Consider the following 5,578-nt stretch of genomic DNA (forward strand, 5'->3'; position numbering starts at 1 on the left):
AGCCGCTTGTAGTGACTCCTCATTCCAACCACTCTCCACAGCCAATGTCCTGAACTCAATCATAAAGTCTGCCACACTGCGAGCTCCTTGGCGAAGAGTGAACAAACGTTTAGCTGCGTCCTTACCTCGGACTGGATGGTCAAAAAGCTTTCTCATCTCTCCCGTGAACTCCTGATATGAAGCCATGCAGGTCCCCTGTCGTTCCCAAACGGCTGAAGCCCATTCCAGAGCTCTTCCACGCAGCAGTTCAATAACAAAGGCTATCCTAGCCTTGTCAGTGGCGTAAGAATGGGGCTGTAGATCAAACACTAACCCACACTGCATAAGAAACGAACGGCATCTTCCCAAATCCCCTTCATATTTATCAGGCGTCGGTACCTTGGGTTCACGGAAGGAAACCGCTCCAGACTCGGCAGGTGAGATGGGTGAAACAGGTGGTGAATGAATCGCCGGCAAACTGAGCTGATCCTGGATTTGTGTCAAGCTAGCAGATAAGTTCTGGATTGAACCCGCTATCTCCTGTAGCGCCGTCTTGTGTTGTCCCAATGTCTTCCCCTGCTGGGTAATGGCATGGCAAACGGAGTCCAGGTCCGCTGGGTTCATCCTTGGCCGGATCGTTCTGTCACGTTCTTTCAAAATCGAACCCAGAAGCAGACCAGGACAAGGAGCGTAGGAAGAAGGTGAGTATTTATTTACAAGTGAAAGTGAATGGGTAGATATATCCAGGTGGCGTAGCGGGCAGCTGTGGTGAGTTGATGGGAGTAAATAGGTGAATCCAATGGGGTAGCGGAATCCTCCGACGACCAGGCGGGAATGGGGTAAATGATCCGGGTGAGTAACTGAAGACAAAACAAACGGAGGTAAGTTTAAGGCAAGCAATACGTAAAAAACAACAAAACAAATTCTATCCAACTTGAGGCTGATACTATGGCACAACATACTGTTCATGGCTAACGATCCGGCAGGGAATGGATGTCAGGTCCGGGCTTATGAAGAGGAGAGATGATGATCAGGACCAGGTGTGCAGATAGCTGATGGGATACAGGTGCGGGTAATCAGAACTCCCAACTGGCTACATTGCCCGGCAACCAGACAGGGTGCGTTCCAGGACGCCGGAAAAACACTCCAGGACAGAACACAGGCAAAAACCCGACTCAGGAAACGGGATTCGTGACAACTCATGCGACTACAAGCTATCTAGCTAGCTAATTTTCATTAACTTAGACATCATTGTTGTTAACACCTGGTTAGCATAACAGCTAAACTAAATTCTAAATTGATCAGACTTGACTTACCAGTGATGAAACAATCGTAGCAGGTTTCTTTGCTTTGTGAACCGTTCTTGAGTCTTATCGCATTGGTATCACAAATGGTATTTCGTCATTGCGGGGAATCTGTAAACATATTTTTTCCTGTTGTCTTTCCTGCCTTGTTAGAACAGCCAAATACTCCACAGAAAATGACCGTAGTGATGAATCAACTAGTTTTAGGCACTGTTATCGTGAAGTTTGGGGTAGCCACTCGGCTGTTGTGGTCGGAAGAAATAATGCGATGGTCTTCCAAAATGGCCACCAGGAGACGTTGTACGTCAACTGCAAGCCCTCTATAGTAATACTAGTCCCGTGCGAATAGGGCTTTAGTTATTGTACTATCTCTCTGTGGTGCGCAGCAACAGTGTCAGTGTAGCAAAGAACTATATGAGATGCATCTGTATTTTTCTACTACCACTACCACAGACCGATGCTGGCACTAAAACCGCACTCAATGAGCTGTATACCGCCATAAAAAACAGGAAAACAGTCATCCAGAGGCAGCGTTCCTAGTGGCCGGGGACTTTAATGCATGGAATCTTAAATCAGTTTTACCTAATTTCTATCAGCACGTTAAATGTGCAACCAGAATAAAAACATTCTCGACCACCTTTACTCCACACACATAGAGATGCATACAAAGCTCTCCCTCTCCCTCCATTTGGCAAAACTGACTGTAATTCTATCCTCCAGATTCCTGCTTACAAGCAAAAATTCAAGCAGGAAGCACCAGTGACTCGGTCTATAAAAAAGTAATCAGATGCTAAACTACAGGACTGTTTTGCTAGCACAGACTGGAATATGTTCCGGGATTCTTCCGATGGCATTGAGGAGTACACCACATCAGTCACTGGCTTTATCAATAAGTGCATCTAGGACGTCATCCCCACAGTGACTGCACGTACATACCCCAACCAGAAGCCATGGATTACAGGCAACATTCGCACTAAGCTAAGGCTAGACCTGCTGCTTTCAAGGAGTGTAACTCTAATTTGGAAGCTTACAAGAAATCCCGCTATGCCCTCCGACGAACCATCAAACAGGCAAAGCATCAATACAGGACTAAGATCAAATCGTACTACACTGGCTCCGATGCTTGTCAGATGTGGCACGGCTTGCACACTATTACAGACTACAAAGGGAAGCACAGCCGCTAGCTGTAATCCGCAGACAGATTACCAGGTCGTGTACTCCGAGCATGCGCTGATGAACTGGTATGTGTCTTCACTGACATTTTCAACCTCTCCCTGTCTGAGTCTTTAATACCAACATGTTTCAAGCAGACCACCATAGTCCCTGTGACCAAGAACACTATGGTAACCTGCCTAAATGACTACCGACCTGTAGCACTCACATCTGTAGCCATGAAGTGCTTTGAAAGGCTGGTCATGGCTCACATCAACACCATTATCCCAGAAACCCTAGACCCAATTTGCATACCGCACCAACAGATCCACAGATGATGCAATCTCTATTGCACTCCACACTGCCCTTTCACACCTGTACAAAAGGAACACCTATGTGAGAATGCTATTCATTGACTACAGCTCAGCGTTCAAATCCATAATGCACTCAAAGCTCTTCACTAAGCTAAGGGCCCTGGGACTGAACTTCTCCCTCTGCAACCAGATCCTGGACATCCTGACGGGCCGCAGACAGGTGGTAAGGGTAGGTAACAACACATCTGCCACGCTGGTCTTACAGCTGCACCATCAAGAGCATCCTGACGGGTTGCATCACTGCCTGGTATGGCAACTGCTCGGCCTCCGACCGGAAGGCACTACAGAGGGTAATGCGTTCGGCCCAGTACATCACCAGGGCCAAGCAGGACCTCTATACCAGGCAGTGTCAGAGGAAGGCCCTAAAAATTGTCAAAGACTCCAGCTAGTCATAGACTGTTCTCTCTGCTACCGCACGGCAAGCGGTACCAGAGCGCCAAGTCTAGGTCCAAGAGGCTTCTAAACAGCTTCTACCCCCAAGCCATAAGACTCCTGAACAGCTAATCAGATGACTAGGCTACCCAGACTATTTGCATTGCCCCCCCCCCCCCTTTTACGCTGCTGCTACTCTCTGTTATTATCTATGCATAGTCACTTTAATAACTCTACCTACCTGTACATATTACCTAATTTACCTCGACACTGGTGCCCCCGCACATTGACTCTGTACCGGTACCACCTGTATATTGCCCCGCAATTGTAATTTACTGCTGCTCTTTAATTATTTGTTATTCTTGTCTCTTACTTTTTGGAGGGTATTTTCTTAAAACTGAATTGTTGGTTAAGGGCTTGTAAGTAAACATTTCACTGTATTCGATGCATGTGACAAATAATATTTGTCTGTAGCCAGTTTGCTACAGCAGGAAAATAATGCTGCAGCAACAGGAAATGTGAATTTTTAGGTGGATTATAATTAATGGATTTTTTGGTGGAGTTGATACATTTTTTATTAGGGCAAATCAAGTCAGACATTTTGAAGTGAAAATGTAAACCTTTTTAAACCTTGAATACACCATACATGTTCATTTTCTGAGGAACAGGAACATTCTCAGCTACAAAAGAGTGATCAAATGAAGATCCTACATGTGCATACATAGATGGAAGTAGGTCATCTTCTCTGTGCTTGATAAGGCGGCGATATCATCTTTTCCACTGTTCTGCTTGAATGCCAATGCAAAACAAGGTTCCCGATGAAGCTGAGAGAAAATTGCACAAATGAGGATGAGAAATATGGAACTATAGTCTACTATGTTGAAGAATAAGATTCCTCTGCGAACTCTTTCTTTATTTTTTGTTCTTTTTGCCTCTAATCATGAACACTACCTGTATGATGAAGAAAATCGAAAATTGCTCAGATGAAGATCAAAATGAAGAAAGCTGGTCTAGTGTCAACTAGAATGATGGAAGAATGTGTCTGAACTTATATTTAAAAGCTGTGTGAGGGTTATGAATGGTCATGACACCTTTTGACAGGAAAGGTGCTAAGTCATGTTGATAAAACTGTCTCAGCGTCATGTCCGACAATACGTCTAAGAGACGAACACATGAAAAAGTGATGGGAATAATGGGTTCTATCAGCACTTCTGTCATAGAGGAGCATCCGTCAATGAGGGTCACATTATGGGAAATGGCACATTATCTCCATCCTACTCACCTTGCATTATTCTCTCTCTCTCTCTTTTTATTCATCTCTCCCTCTCTATCTCCCTGTCTTTTTCTCTTTGTGTGTCTGTCTCACTCCTTCTTTATTCCTCTCTCTCTTGATGACTTGTATCTTTGTTTATTTATTTCACCCTCTCTCTGTCTGTTTCTCTCTTTCTGACTGTCTGTCTCTCTCTCTTTCTCTCCCTTTATTCATCTCCCCCTCTCTCGCTCTTCCCTCTCTGTCTCTCTCTGTGTGTCTCTGTCTTTCTCTCCCTTTCTGTCTGTCTCTCTCTCTCTCACACACAATCTGGCTGTCTTGTCTCTTGCTTTATTTCTTTCACCATCTCTCTTTGTCTCTCTTTTTCTCTGTCTCTCACTTTATTTCTCTCTCTCTGCTCTGTTTCTTTCAGTCTTAAGTGAAACTCTGGTAAGTGAAGAGGGAGAAATGATTGGAGGAAATGACAAAGTATTAAGAGGGGATCAAGAGTCACATCGTGACATCTGTCAACAAGGATCAATCCCATCCAACCATGATATTATAACACCTTGTCACGCCTGCTCCCGCTCTTCCCCCCTGGCGCTCGAGGGCAACAGGCTGCCCTGCATTACGCACTCCTGCCACCATAATTTACGTACCTGCCTCCCTCGTCACGTGCTTCAGCGATATTGGACTCACCTGGACTCACTCAATCACCTGTTTATTACCTCCCCTATATTTGTCGGTTCCCCAGCTCTCTTCCCCGCTGCTGCATTGTTTGTCATCTGTCTTTGTGTTTCCCAGTTCTGACGCTGTTCCTGTCCTGTTGCATGTCCGTTCCTAATTAAATGTCAACTCCCCGTACCTGCTTCTATTCTCCAGCGTCATTCCTTACACACCTGGTGAAATGAGGTAAGAGAGAGAGAAAATAAATAGACAGGAACACAGAGAGAAAGAGAGGACTGTCTCTCAACTTAACTTTTGATTTCACTGTGTCTCTGTGCCTCTGTGTGTGTGCACGCATTTGTGCTTGTGCGCACATGTATGTGTGCATGCTTGTGTGTGCGCTTTTGTGCGTGTGTATTCAATACAGAATGTTTGTGTGTATGTATGGGGGTGGTGGGTGGGGTATTGGTTAGTTGGAGATT

The 5,578-nt window shown here is 45.2% G+C and overlaps 1 long non-coding RNA gene across 1 annotated transcript; it reads right to left on the reverse strand.

Annotated features, from left to right (window-relative positions):
* Positions 1 to 670: 670 nt before the first annotated feature.
* Positions 671 to 1,076, reverse strand: LOC139551939 (uncharacterized). Its single transcript, XR_011670341.1, has 2 exons — positions 942 to 1,076; positions 671 to 839 (listed from the first exon to the last, which is right to left on the reverse strand). It is a non-coding gene; the product is annotated as an uncharacterized lncRNA (long non-coding RNA).
* Between the last annotated feature and the right edge of the window lie 4,502 nt (positions 1,077 to 5,578).

Source organism: Salvelinus alpinus, chromosome 24 (assembly GCF_045679555.1).
Source record: "Salvelinus alpinus chromosome 24, SLU_Salpinus.1, whole genome shotgun sequence".
In the NCBI taxonomy this organism is placed as follows: Eukaryota; Metazoa; Chordata; class Actinopteri; order Salmoniformes; family Salmonidae; genus Salvelinus; species Salvelinus alpinus.